Source organism: Pan troglodytes, chromosome X (assembly GCF_028858775.2).
Source record: "Pan troglodytes isolate AG18354 chromosome X, NHGRI_mPanTro3-v2.0_pri, whole genome shotgun sequence".
Taxonomy (NCBI): domain Eukaryota; kingdom Metazoa; phylum Chordata; class Mammalia; order Primates; family Hominidae; genus Pan; species Pan troglodytes.
In genome coordinates, this window is record NC_072421.2 from 49585554 (window position 1) to 49601127 (window position 15574).

Below are 15574 nucleotides of genomic sequence, written 5' to 3' on the forward strand. Positions count from 1 at the left end.
GGGACATCAGTTGTGAATCAGCCACAAGGTTTTGAGGTTACTGAAAAAACAGCCTTTGACACCAGCAGGGAGACCCCTTAGTCCCCAAGATAAGGAAGGCCTCAGAAAGGAAAGAGGAGTTAATGTACTGCAGTACTTGGTAGCACAGTTGCTGTCCACAGACATCACATTTCTACTAAAAACAGGAAGCCCAGAAGCTTTGAAAGAAAGATATATATTTATTGCATGCAAATAAAAAACTGCTCAACAAAATAAAACACCACATATTTATTTACTTCCCTTTACAGCAAAACCTATTGGAAGAAATATTTATACGAGCTTTCTTCAGTTCTTCTATGATGCCTTTCTGAAATAGCCCCAATCAGATCTTTTTTGCCCAACCATTTCAGCAAAACTGCTGAAGATATTCACATTGTTATAGCCATGGTTAAGTCTCAGATGTCATCTTACTTGGGATATTGGCAGCATTTGACATAGTTGATCATCTCTACCTTGCAACCCTTTCTTCACTTGGTTTCCAAGATACCACACTCTCCTCATTTCCCTTCTTCCTCACTGGCCACTGTGCAAAGCTGTCAGTTCTCTTGAAACTGCTTTGTAGGTTCAATGCAAATCCAACCACAATTCCAATAGAGTTTTGCCTGTGTGTAGATCATGACACATTAATTCTTAAATTTATGTAGAAGTGCCAAGACTAGCCAGGACACTGATACTTATTGTAATGGTATATTCAGATGGCACGATATTTTTGCAAGAGTAGACAAATCGACCAATAAAAAAACAGTGATCTCAGAAACAGTGTAGACACACTCGTGTAGACACAGAACTGGTGACCAAGGAAGTGTGTTAGACCAGTGGGGAAATGATTGGATTTTGAATAAATAGAACAATTGGTTACCCGCATTGAAAAATATGAACTTGGATCCCTACTTTACAACACAAATAAAAATAATTCTAAGTGGGTTTAAAGCCTAAATGCGAAGGGCAAAACCAAAGCGCTTTAAGAATACAATGAGGCAGGGCCGGGTGCTGTGGCTCACTCTTGTAATCCCAGCACTTTGGGAGGTCTAGATGGGCGGATCAGGAGTTTGAGACCACCAGCCTGGCCAACATGGTGAAACCCCGTCTCTACTAAAAATACAAAAATTAGCTGGGCATCCACCTGTAGTCCCAGCTGTTTGGGAGGCTGAGGCGGGACAATCGTTTGAACTCGGGGGGCAGAGGTTGCAGTGAGCCGAGATGGCACCACTGCACTCCAGCCTGGGCCACAGATCGAGACTCCATCTCAAAAACAAAACGAAACAAAAAACAAGGCAAAACACCTTCATATACTCATGGTAGCAAAGTTTTTCTTCATCATGACACAGAAACAACCATAAATGAAAATTATGAAACATTCAGTGACCTTAAAATTAGGAATGTCCATTGATCAAAAGACACCATAAAGAGAGTGAAAACCTTATGTAGTAGGTTGCTATGAATAAAAGCAAAACAAACAAAAAGGAGTGAAAACACAAGTGAAAAATTGGGAGGAGATAATGGAATCACATATAACTGATGAAGGGCTCAAACCTTAGATGCCAATAAGCATCTAAATAAATTGTGGTATATTCGCAGAATGGAATATTGTATAATGAGAATGGAAGATCCATAACTGCACAAAAGCATACAGATGAATCACAAAAAGCCAAACAAAAGCTTCCACACTGATCCATTTATGCAAAGTTCACAAGCAGGCAAAACTCATGAATTACCACCTAAGTGGTGACATTGTAAAGAAAAGCGAGGGGCTGATTACCAGAGTCAGGATAGTGTTCACCTCTGGCAGAGGGAGGGATGTGGCTGAGAAGGGGCCCAGAGGACTTCTGGGATGTCAATAATGGTTCACTGCTTGACCTGGGAGGCTGTTCATGGATGTGCAATTTATTCATCATCATTAAAACAGACTTATGGGCTGGGCGCGGTGGCTCACACCTATAATCCCAGCACTTTGGGAGGCTGAGGCAGGCATATCACTTGAGGTCAGGAGTTCGAGACCAGCCTGGCCAATGTGGGGAAACCCCGTCTGTACTAAAAGTATAAAAATTAGCCGGGCGTGGTGGTGGGCGCCTGTAATCCCAGCTACTTGGGAGGCTGAGGCGGGAGAATCACTAGAACCCAGGAGGTGGAGGTTGCAGTGGGCCGAGATCGCACCACTGCACTCTAGTCTGGGCAACAGAGCGAGACTCTTGTCTCAAAAAAACAAAACAACCCCCCCCCCCATACATTTAGGTTTTATACACTCTTATGCAAAGACCTCACAAGTGAAGCAGAGTGCAGTGGGAAGTGGGAGTAGCATGAGTGTCCGAGACTCCTGCACACAGGCTTGCAGAGACTCCAGCCTCCTGGTGTGAACCACAGTGTAGGCGGCCTCCTTCCTGCAGAACAATCCCTGGGCTCCAGGTCTTGCCTTCTGTTTGTGGAGATCGACTAGTGGGGAATCCTCTATCGTGTGCCCCTGACACCAGCCATAGAGTGGGGCCTCTTGGGATGGACAGGACCTGCCCATATTGTCCTCAGATGTTGGGGTCCATCTCCCCTCAGGCCTCATTCACACCCACAATAGCCCAGGACACATGGGCTTTGGGGCCTGGTGGGCCTCATAAAAGCCTGGAACCCCGAGCCCTGGTGGTGTGACCTTGGGCAAGTCACCCATCCTAGACCAGCCTCAGTTCACCATTCATAAAGGGGGCTAATGCCCATCAAGCAGGGTAGGTGCAGGCTTTGGGGAAAACGTTGTACTGCCCTCCTCCTGAGCCCACATTAGACAGGTCTTATAGTCAAGGCAGGGTAGGAGGGTGGACAGGAGCAGGGGCTGGAGTGACACAGTTTGGGACTAAATTGCCCAGGGTCACACAGTGGGCAAGTGGCTTCAGCCCTCTGTGCCTCCCTTTGCTCGTCTGTCATCAGGGTAATAACTTTTCCTCCTCACAGGGTTAAGTGAGGAAGAGGTGAGATGACTCTTCAGTCACTGAGCAGTGCCAGGCACAGGGCAAGACTGAGTACACGCCCGTTGTCATTCCCCCTGGCTGGAGCTCTTGCAATCACTGTTATGCCCCCACCCTGCCCTCTCCCATTAATCTGTTAATGTGGTGAATTACATTGATAAGTTTGTACATCTGTCTTTTAAAATTGAGATGCAATCTTGTTCTGTCACCCAAGCTGGAGTGCAGTGGCACAATCACGGCTCACTGCAGCCTCAACCTCCTGGGTTCAAGTGATCCTCCGACCTCAGCCTCCCGAGTAGCTGGGACTACAGGCACATGCCACCATGCCCAGCTAATTTTTATATTTTTACTAGAGACAGGGTTTTGCCATGTTGCCCAGGCTGGTCTCGAGCTCCTCAGCTCAAGCAATCCACCTGCCTCAGCCTCCCAAAGTTTTGGGATTACAGGCATGAGCACATCCAGCCTACTTTTCTCTCGCTCTCTCTCTCTCTCTCTCTCTGTCTGTCTCTCTCCTTTCTTTCTTGACGGAGTCTCGCTCTTTCTCCCAGGCTGGAGTGAAGTGGCGCATTCTCAGCTCACTGTAACCTCTGTCCCCTGGGTTCAAGAGATTCTCCTGCCTCAGCCTTCTGAGTAGCTAGGATTACAGGCATGCGCCACCATGCCCGACTAGTTTTTGTGTTTTTAGTAGAGACAGGGTTTCACCATGTTGGCCAGGCTGGTCTCGAACTCCTGACCTCAGGTGATCCACCCGCCTCAGCCTCCCAAAGTGCTAGGATTACAGGTATGAGCCACCACGCCTGGCCCTACTTTTCTTTTTTAAAATTTTAGTGGCCAGTTACTAGATAAACTCTATTTTTATCACCCATTTACAGGTGAGGGCCTTCCATGTTCTTATCAGCCCTGAGCTCAGCCCTTTGCCGAGGCCTTCCTGGTCCGCCTCTCCCTCCTCCTTGTGACTAGGGCCAGCATCTTAGTCTCACAGTGGCCCCTTCTCTCTCTGTCCTCAGCCTTCAGCCCTGCTATCACCCACCCGCATCCTACAACCCCTCTGCTTCCCCTCTTCAGTGTTTTTTGTCCAGGATGAGACCAAGTCCAAACCTGAGCTTCCTGCTAAGTCAAAGTGACTTTTTCCTTTCAGTCAGGGAAGCCTGACTAAAGCCTCTGGTCCCACGGTGAGGTCTTGGTGTCTCCAGGAACAGCGCAGCCATGGACGGCCACCCTACAGCGATACCTGCCTTTGCCAGCAGGGGGCATCTTATCTCCAAGACAGGGAAAGCCTCAGAGAAGACAGGAACAGTCTTAAACGTTAACTGCTTGTAGGGTCACAGGCCTCAGGGTGCATGAGCTCCAGGCTGGGTGTCCCTTGGAGCCTCCCTCTCTGCATGTGGACAGGTGGGGGCAGCCGAGGGCCTGGCTTTTACTGTTGTTCGGGGTCTTCTACAGATGACTCTCCTCCTCCTCCTCCTCTTCCTCTTTTTCCTTCTACCAGGAACTCATTTCCATCACTAAAGAGAGGTTCTCATATTTTTAATCCTCTTTATCTCACTTAAAGGGTCCATTATAGGATTTTTCCACAAGATGCACTGGCTCTGAGGCCTGTGCCCAGGGCAGGTCAGGCTATAGATTGGCCAGGTTGGCCAGGTTGGCTGAGGGCACCAGCCTGGATCCTGAAGACACTGGAGACAGCCCCAACAGAGCCTGGGGCTCAGGAAAAGGCCACCAACCCCCCAGCCAGATCCTGGCCAGCTGCCAGCTCTGCCTCCACCCAGTCTTCTCCCAGGGCCTGAACGCCGGGTCTAGAAGCTCCAGGCCTGGTGGTCTGGGGGAGACACGGGCCGGGAGGATCCCTCGAAAGAGGAGGCAGGAGACAATCTCTGTATGGCTTGAGGGATGCACAGCTGTGGGGTGAGGCACACTGACCTGCTGTGCAGCTGCAGGCCCAGCTGCTGCCCTCTATGGGGCTCAGTCTCCTCACCTGTGCAATGGGCATCATTACACCCCCAACGTGCAGGGGATGCTCGTGAATGGAGGGGAGCCGAGGTGTTGAGAAAGTAGATTTGGCTCAAGAGGAGGAGGAGCAGGTCAGGGTTGGTGGGGAAGGACGGATGCGGCCACCTCAGGCATGGCCGGGGCTGCCTTCCTCAAAGTGCTCAGGACAGTCAGGTGGGGGAAGTTCTGAGTCTGTGAGCAGAACCGTGGGCTGGGGACCAGGTGAGGTTGTCTCTGTAGTGTTCTGGGGTGGCCAGCCACTGTGCCACTATTCCTTCCTGTTGGTCCTCATCTCTGCCCACGGGGAGCCCCAAGATGCTCCAAGAGCTCACAGTGAGCTCATGTGAGTTACTGCGACCCACATGCAGTCATTACAGCCATGTGTCATCATCACAACAGCCACCAGGTTAACACTTGGATAATTTATCCAAATAACGACTCACCTGATGTGATTTGCATGATATGCCATCATTTATTATTATACTCCTATTGGATGTTTAGGTAGTGTTCGATTTGCTTTTTTGCCACTATAAACTCTCTGTGGTGAGCATTGTTTCCCATACATGTAAACTTGGGAGAGACACAGGAATGTTTATATAGTAAAACTATTTGTAATAGCAAAATACTGGAAACAACCCAATTATACATCATCAGGAAATGCATAAGTAAATTATGCTGTATTGACATCATGGAATACTACACAGCTATGAGATGGAGTGAACTAAGGTACACAAAGACACAATGTTACGTGAAAGAAGCCAGATACAAAAGAGGAGATGATATATGCTTTTCATATATGGCTCAAAACCAAACAAAACTAGTATTTAGGCATACATACACCTGTGTTAAAACAGTTTTACAGAAAACAAGGATTCTGGCCAGTCGCGGTGACTCACGTCTGAAACCCCAGCACTTTGGGAGGCCGAGGTGGGAGGATCACTTGAGTCCAGGAGTTTGAGACCAGCCTGAGCAACATGGAGAACCCCATCTCTACAAAAAATACAAAAATTAGCTGGGCATGGTGGCATGCGCCCATAGTCCCAGCTACTCAGAGGCGGAGGAGGGAGGATCACTTGAGCCTGGGAGGCAGAGGTTGCAGTGAGCCAAGATCGGGCCACTGCACTCCAGCCTGGGTGAAGGTATGAGACCCTGTCTCAAAACAACAACAACAAACAACCAAACAAGCAAAACCCCACACAAGGATTTTCAACTGCTTGATTGATACCATTTAAAAAATTTATTTAAAAAATTGTCACAGTAGAATTTACTTTGGGGGAGTTTCTATGAATTTTAATATGTGTAGATTCATGTAACCACCACTGTAATTAGTATTCAGAACAGTTCTATTACCCTAAAGAACTCCATTGTGCCTCCCCTTAGAGTCACTCCCTCTCCTCACCCCCTCACCCACGCAACACTCCATCACTACATTTTTTTTTTTTTTGAGATAGCGGCTCACTGCAGCCTTGACCTCCTGGGCTCAAGTGATTCTCCCACCTCAGCCTCCCGAGTAGATGGGACTACAGACACATGTGCCACCACACCCAGCTAAATTTTGTATTTTTTTTGTAGAGATGGGGTTTCGCCGTGTTGCCCAGGGGTCTCGAACTCCGGAGCTCAAGTGATCCGCCAACCTCGGCCTCTCAAAGTGTTGGGAGTACAGGCGTGAGCCACTGCAGCTGGTCAGGCCTTTCAATTACAATGTTGAATAGCAGGAGTGAGAGTGGACATTCTTGCCTCATTTCTGATCTTAGGGAGAAAGCATTTAGTTTTTCTCTATTAAGTATGATCTAAGCCAGGCAGGGTGGCTCATGCCTGTAATCCCAGCACTTTGAGAGGCTGAGGGGGGGTGGATCATGAGGTCAGGAGATCGAGACCATCCTGGCTAACACGGTGAAACCCCGTCTCTACTAAAAATACAAAAAAATTAGCCGGGCGTGGTGGCAGGCACCTGTAGTCCCAGCTACTCGGGAGGCTGAGGCTGAGAATGGTGTGAACTCGGGAGGTGGAGCTTGCAGTGAGCTAAGATCGCGCCACTGCACTCCAGCCTGGGCAACAGAGCGAGAATATGTCTCAAAAAAAAAAAAAAAAAGTATGATCTAAGCTGTAGGTTTTTTTTTTTTGGTGGATGCTTTATATCAGGTTAAGAAAGTTATCTTCTTGTTTGCTAAGAGTTTTTTTTAAGATCATGAATCAATGTTGAATTTTGTCAGAAGCTTTTTCTGCATGACATGATACGATTATGTGGTTCAGTTACTTTCGAATGTCAGTATGGTAGATTGCATTTATTGATTTTTATTTTATTTTATTTTAATTTGTTTTACTTTTTTGAGACAGAGTCTCTCTGTCACCAAGGCCGGAGTGTGGTTGTGCTGTATCAGCTCACTGCAACTGCCTCCTGGGTTCAAGCAATTCTCGTGTCTCAGCCTCCCAAGTAGCTGGGACTACAGGTGTGTGTCACCACACCTGACTAATTTTTGTATTTTTAGTAGAGATGGGGTTTCCCCATGTTGGCCAGGCTCATCTCGAACTCCTGGGCTCAAGCGATCCCCCCACCTCAGCCTCCCAAAGTGCTGGGATTAAAGGCATGAGCCACTGCACCCGGTCACATTGATTGATTTTTGAATATTGTGTCAGTTTTGCATCCCCAGGATAAGCCTCACTTGGTCATGGTGTCTTATTTTTGTATATTGGATTTGAATTGGTAATATTATGTTGAGGATTTTTTTTTCATCTATGTTCATGAAGGAAGTTGGGCTGTACTTTTCCCATACTTTCTTTTTTTCTGGTTTTGGTATCAGGGTAATGCTATTTGAGAAGTGTTCCTGTCTTATTTTTTGAAGAGATTTTGTAGAATTGGTATTATTTCTTCTTAGATGTTTGACACAATTTGCCAGTGAAACCATCTGGACCTGGCAACTTTATCTTCTTTTTAAAAAAGACTTTTTTTTTTTTTTTTTTTTTAAAGAGCAGTTTTAGGTTTACAGTAAACCTGAGAGGAAGGTACAGACATATCCCATATATCCCTCACCTCCACACATGCACAGCCTCCCCATTATCAGCAACCCTCACCAGCGTGGTGCATTTGTTACAATTGATCATTATCACCCCAATGATACATGAGGTAACATATTGGCCTGAAATTTTCTTTTTTTGTTGTGTCTCTGCCAGGTTTTGGTATCAGGATGATGCTGGCCTCATAAAATGAGTTAGGGAGGAGTCCCTCTTTTTCTATTGTTTGGAATAGTTTCAGAAGCAATGGTACTAGCTTCTCTTTGTAACTCTGGTAGAATTTGGCTGTGAATCCATCTGGTCCTGGGCTTCTTTTGGTTGGTAGGTTTTTAATTACTGCCTCAATTTCAGAACTTGTTATTGGTCTATTCAGGGATTCGAATGCTTCCTGGTTTAGTCTTGGGAGGGTGTATGTATCCAGGAATGTATCCATTTCTTCTAGATTTTCTAGTTTATTTGTGTAGAGGTATGTATAGTATTCTTTGATGGTAGTTTGTATTTCTGTGGGATCAGTGCTGATATCCCTTTTATCGTTTTCTATTGTGTCTATTTGATTCTTCTCTCTTTTCTTCTTTATTAATCTGGCTAGCAGTCTATCTATTTTGTTAATCTTTTAAAAAAACCAGCTCCTGGATTCGTTGATTTTTTGAAGGGTTTTTCACCTCTCTGTCTCCTTCAGTTCTGCTCTGATCTTAGTTATTTCTTGTCTTTTGCTAGCAGTTGAATTTGTTTGCTCTTGCTTCCCTAGTTCTTTTAATTGTGATATTAGGGTGTCGATTTTAGATCTTTCCCGCTTTCTCCTGTGGGCATTTAGTGCTATAAATTTCCCTCTAAACACTGCTTTAGCTGTGTCCCAGAGATTCTGGTACATTGTGTCTTTGTTCTCATTGGTTTCAAATAACTTTATTTCTGCCTTAATTTCATTATTTACCCAGTAGTCATTCAGGAGTAGGTTGTTCAGTTTCCATGTAGTTGTGTGGTTTTGAGTGAGTTTCTTAATTCTGAGTTCTAATTTGATTGCACTGTTGTCTGAGAGACTGTTTGTTATGATTTCTGTTCTTTTGCATTTGCTGAGGAGTGTTTTACTTCAAATTATGTGGTCAATTTTAGAATAAGTGCGATGTGGTGCTGAGAAGAATGTATATTCTGTTGATGTGGGGTGGAGAGTTCTGTAGATGTCTATTAGGCCCGCTTGGTCCAGAGCTGAGTTCAAGTCCTGGATATCCTTGTTAATTTTCTGTCTCACTGCTCTGTCTAATATTGCCAGTGAGGTGTTAAAGTCTCCCACTATTATTGTGTGGGAGTCTAAGTCTCTTTGTAGGTCTCTAAGAACTTGCTTTATTTTTATTTATTTATTTATTTATTTATTTATTTATTTATTTATTTTTTGAGACAGAGTCTCGCTCTGTCACCCAGGCTGGAGTGCAGTGGCGCAATCTCGGCTCACTTCAAGCTCCATCTCCTGGGTTCACGCCATTCTCCTGCCTCAGCCTCCCGAGTAGCTGGGACTACAGGTTCCTGCCACTATGCCTGGCTAATTTTTTTGTATTTTTAGTAGAGACGGGGTTTCACCGTGTTAGCCAGGATGGTCTCGATCTCCTGACCTCGTGATCCGCCCGCCTCGGCCTGCCAAAGTGCGGGGATTACAGGCGTGAGCCACCGCGCCTGGCCAATTTTTTGTATTTTTTAGTAGAGGCAGGGTTTCACCATGTTAGCCAGGATGGTTTCGATCTTCTGACCTTGTGATCTACCCGCCTCGGCCTCCCAAAGTGCTGGGATTACAGGCATGAGCCAACGCGCCTGGCCAAGAACTTGCTTTATAAATCTGGGTGCTCCTGTATTGGGTGCATATATATTTAGGATAATTACCTCTTCTTGTTGCATTGATCCCTTTACCATTATGTAATGCCCTTCTTTGTCTCTTTTGATCTTTGTCTCTTTTGGTTTAAAGTCTGTTTTATCAGAGACTAGGATTGCAACCCCTGCTTTTTTTTTTTTTTTTTTTTTTTTTTGCTTTCCATTTGCTTGGTAAGTATTCCTTCATCCTTTTATTTTTGAGCCTATGTGTGTCTTTGCATGTGAGATGGATCTCCTGAATATAGCCCACCGATGGGTCTTGACTCTATCCAATTTGCCAGTCTATGTCTTTTAATTGGGGCATTTAGCCCGTTTACATTTAAGGTTAATATTGTTATGTGTGAATTTGATCCTGTCATTATGATGCTAGCTGGTTATTTTGCCCGTTCGTTCATGCAGTTTCTTCATAGTGTCAATGGTCTTTACAATTTGGTATGTTTTTGCAGTGGCTGGTACTGGTTTTTCCTTTGCATATTTAGTGCTTCCTTCAGGAGCTCTTGTAAGGCAGGCCTGGTGGCGAGAAAATCTCTCAGCATTTGCTTGTCTGTAAAGGATTTTATTTCTCCTTTGCTTATAAAGCTTAGTTTGGCTGGATATGAAATTCTGGGTTGAAAATTCTTTTCTTTAAGAATGTTGAATATTGGCCCCCACTCTCTTCTGGCTTGTAGGGTTTCTGCAGAGATCCACTCTTAGTCTGATGGGCTTCCCTATGTGGGTAACCCGACCTTTCTCTCTGGCTGCCCTTAACATTTTTTCTTTGATTTCAACCTTGGTGAATCTGATGATTATGTGTCTTGGGGTTGCTCTTCTCAAGAAGTATCTTTGTGCTGTTCTCTGTATTTCCTGAATTTGAATCTTGGCCTGTCTTGCTAGGTTGGGGAAGTTCTACTGGATAATATCCTGAAGGGTGTTATCCAACTTGGTTCCATTCTCCCCGTCACTTTCAGGTACACCAGTCAAATGTAGGTTTGGTCTTTTCACATAGTCCCATATTTCTTGGAGGCTTCGTTCGTTCCTTTTTATCCTAATCTTGTTTTCATGCTTTATTTCATTAAGTTGATCTTCAGTCTCTGATATCCCTTCTTCTGCTTGATCGATTTGGCTATTGATATTTGTGTATGCTTCATGAAGTTCTTGTGCTGTGTTTTTCAGCTCTATCTAGTCATTTTTGTTCTTCTCTAAATTAGTTATTCTAGTTAGCAATTTCTCTAACCTTTTTTCAAGGCTCTTAGTTTCCTTGCATTGGGTAAGAACATGCTCCTTTAGCTCGGAGGAGTTTGTTATTACCCACCTTCTGAAGCCTACTTCTGACAGTTCGTCAAACTCATTCTCGGTCCAGTTTTATTTCCTTGCTGGCAAGGAGTTGTGATCCTTTGGAGGAGAAGATGCATTCTGGGTTTTGCAGTTTTCAGCCTTTTTGTGCTGGATTTTCCTCATCTTTGTGGATTTATCTACCTTTGGTCTTTGATGTTGGTGACCTTCAGATGGGGTTTCTGTGTGGATGTCCTTTTTGTTGATGTTGATACTATTCCTTTCTGTTTGTTAGTTTTCCTTCTAACAGTCAGGCCCCTCTGCTGCAGGTCTGCTGGAGTTTGTTGGAGTTCTACTCCAGACCCTGTTTGCCTGGGTATCACCAGCAGAGGCTGCAGAACAGCAAAGATTGCTGCCTGTTCCTTCCTCTGGGAAGCTTCGTCCCAGAGGGGCACCTGCCAGATGCCAGCCGGAGCTCTTGTATATGAGGTATGTGTCAGCCCCTGCTTGAAGGTGTCTCCCAGTCAGGAGGCATGGGGGTCAGGGACCCACTTGAGGAGGCAGTCTATCCCTTAGCAGAGCTTGAGCGCTGTGCTGGGAGATCCGCTGCTCTCTTGAGAGCCAGCAGGCAGGAACATTTAAGTCTGCTGAAGCTGTGCCCACAGCCGCCCCTTCCCCCAGGTGCTCTGTCCCAGAAAGATGGGAGTTTTATCTATAAGCCCCTGCCTGGGGCTGCTGCCTTTCTTTCAGAGATGCCCTGCCCAGAGAGGAGGAATCTAGAGAGGCAGTCTGGCTACAGCGGGTTTGCCAAGCGGCCGTGGGCTCTGCCCAGTTTGAACTTCCCGGAGGCTTTGTTCATAATGTGAGGGGAAAACTGCCTACTCAAGCCTCAGTAATGACAGACGCCCCTCCCCCCACCAAGCTTGAGCATCCCAGGTCAACTTCAGACTGCTGTGCTGGCAGTGAGAATTTCAAGCCAGTGGATCTTAGTTTGCTGGGCTCCGTGGTGGTGGGACCTGCTCAGCTAGACCACATGGCTCCCTGGCTTTAGCCCCCTTTCCAGGGGAGTGAACGGTTCTGTCTTGCTGGCATTCCAGGCACCACTGGGGTATGAAAAACAACTCCTGCAGCAAGCTCCATATCTGCCCAAACGGTTGCCCAGTTTTGTGTTTGAAACCTAGGGCCCTGGTGGCATAGGCACAGGAGGGAATCTCCTGGTCTGTGGGTTGAGAAGACCATGGGAAAAGCATAGTATCTGGGCCTGGATGCACCGTTCCTCACAGCACAGTTCCTCATGACTTCCCTTGGCTAGGGGAAGGAGTTCCCCGACCCCTACTGCTTCCCCGGTAAGGCAGTGCCCCACTCTACTTCGGCTTGCCTTCCATGGGCTGCACCCACTGTCTAACGAGTCCCAGTGAGATGAGCCGGGTACCTCAGCTGGAAATACAGAAATCACCCACCTTCTGCCTTGATCTCACTGGGAGCTGCAGACCAGAGGTATTACTATTTGGCCATCTTGCTATTGCTGCCGTTTTTTTTTTTTTTTTTTTTTTAAGACAGAGTCTCACTCTGTCACCCAGGCGGGAGTGCAGTGGTGCAACTTCAGCTCACTGCACCCTCTGACTCCCAGGCTCAAGCGATCATCCCATCTCAGCCTCTTGAGTAGCTGGAACTACAGGCACAAGCCACTGTGCCCGATTAATTTTGTTTTTTTAATATAAGTTTTGTAGAGATGAGGTCTCACTATGTTGCCCAGGATGGGATTCTCTGGCTCTTAATAAATAATTGCTTCTTAAATCTTTCACAAAGGAAACCTTGAGTGAGTGAATAATCAAAAGGTGATAGATTGTTTAGTTTCTATTTTCTGTGGCATGAAGGTCAGTGATGCTCAAGATGGGTGTGAGTAAGATGCTTGTGCTAAGCATGCTCCCTGCCCCACAGTCAGTCTGCATGAGCCACTGTTTCTAATAAGACTGTGGATAGAGTGATATAATCACCTCTAACCATATCAAATGTTACACGTAAGTTTCAGATTTTGAGACATGAGTTGATAAGATTTGAAGTTCAAAGACCATGACTTTAGTACTTCCTGAGTAATCAACTGAAATATGTTTTACATATGTGTTTTCCAAATTGCTGACCATTCATTATAAGTGCTTCTGAATTTAAAGGAGGTACTTGATGTATAGGTAAGAAATTACCTTTAAATTCTGGAGGTCTACCCTCAAAGTGTATACAGAGGTTTAATTGGATGTAAGACACAGGATCACCTTTAGGGTTCTGTTTTTTGTCTATTTAATAAAACCCAAACTGTAGTATGCTTTACATGCCTTTAGAATCATATAAATAAACTGCTGTTAAGTAATGTTCCCAGTTGTTATGTTTCTGTTACAGGTGAAAAGCAATCACGGAGTTAAAAGAAGACAAGCTGAAATGATGCAGGCTGCTCCTATGTTGGAAATTTGTTCATTAAAATTCTCCCAATAAAGCTTTACAGCCTTCTGCAAAGTAGTCTTGCGCATCTTTTGTGAATTTTATTTCTAGCTTTCTGATGCTGTGAAATATATATCATTCTTTGAAATTTTATATTCTAACTGTTTCAGCTGGTATGTAGAGACATCATTCTTTTTTTTTTTTTTCTTTTTTTCTCTTTTGAGACAGAGTCTCACTCTGTTGCTTAGGCTAGAGTGCAGTGGTGTGATCTCTGCTCACTGCAACCCCCGCCTCCTGGATGCAAGCAATTTCTGCCTCAGCCTCCCGAGTAGCTGGGATTACAGGAGCCCACCACCTACCCAGCCAGATTTTGTATTTTTAGTAGAGACGGGGTTTCGCCATCTTGGCCGGGGTGCTCTTGAACTCCTGACCTCGTGATCCACCCACCTCGGCCTCCCAAAGTGTTGGGATTACAGGCGTGAGCCACCGCGCCCGGGCGAGACATAATTCTTATATATTGATTTTCTATCCAGCAGCCTTGTGAAATATGCTTATGAATTCTAAAAGTTTACTTCTAGATGGTTTTCAGTCTTCAACATACAGAATCATACCATCCTTGAATAAGAACAATTTTGTTTCTGCCATTTTTTTTTTCTTTTTCCTTTTGTATTTTTTGTAGAGACGGGGTTTTGCCATGTTTCCCGGGCTGTTCTTGAACTTTTGAGTGCAAGTGATGCACCCGCCTCACCTCCCACAGTGCTGAGATTACTGACGTGGGCCACTGTGCCGGGCCTGTTGTTGCCATTGTAAAGAGTTTTATTTCCTTTTCTGATTTTATGGCATTGTGCAGACCCACCTGTTAAAATGGTGACAGTGGACATCCTTGTCTTATCCCTGATGAGAAACCGAAAAATTTCAACATTTCACCATCCTATTTACTGTCCTTTTTTTGTAGATGGACTTTATCAGAGTAAGTCATTCCATTCTGTTCCAAATTTGCTGAGAGTATTCATTTGAATATATGTTGAGTTTCATCAGTGCATCTATTTTGTTTATAACAGCATTTTTTTCCCATTCATCTGTTAATGTAGTGAATTAGATTGATAACTTTGTACATTTTTATCTTCTATTTTTAAAAATTGAGACACGGTCTCATTCTATCACCCAGGCTGGAGTGCAGTGGTATTATCAGAGCTCACTGCATCCTTGACCTTCTTGGCTCAAGCGATCCTCCCACCTCAGGCTTCTAAGTAGCTGTGACTATAGGTACATGTAACCATTCCCAGCTAATTTTTCTTCTTCTTTTTTTTTTGTAGTGATGAGATTTTCTCATGTTGCTTAGGCTGGTCTCGAACACCTGAGCTCAGGCAATCTGCCCAGCTCAGCCTCCAAAAATACTAGTACTACAGGCATGAGTCTTGGCCTGGCCAGTTTTTCTTATACAAGGGTCTTCTCTATGTAAAGACTAAACTTATCCATATCTTTGTGAGGGTGTGCTAAGGGCATGATGAAATTTATCATTCTATTGATTTAAAGAAAACTATCCTTGACTTTCCAGTGTGTAAGTCCATGAAAGCATAATTCTGTTGAAAGCATATATTGTTATGGGTGTTGGGAACCCTGCACTTTCTGCTGCTGTGGGAGCATGTCCTTGGAGGTACCTTTCATCTGTTTTCTCAACTCCAAACATCTTAGGACCATGGGTTGTGACTGGTAAGGAATGTGTCTTGCGAGTTTCAAGATGGAGTTGATTTTCACATGGTGTCACTCTGGCTCTCCTGTTTCTCTAATACTGGCACTTCTCTTTCTGTGATTCTGATGCTACAAATGATAGCTATCGTTTTAGTATTATGGGTCCTAGAGATTGTATTCATTTTTCTTTCAGTCTCTTTCTCTGACTTGTTCACATTTAACAATTTCTTTTTGGGGTACGTTGCTATTTCTGTTTTCGCAGGTGGTTTACCTGTCTTCTCAGGCAGTCACCGTGGTCCTTGTCCCCATGGTGGGGCCAGGGCAAGAAAGGGCCCTGGAGGGGAGGGGGGTTT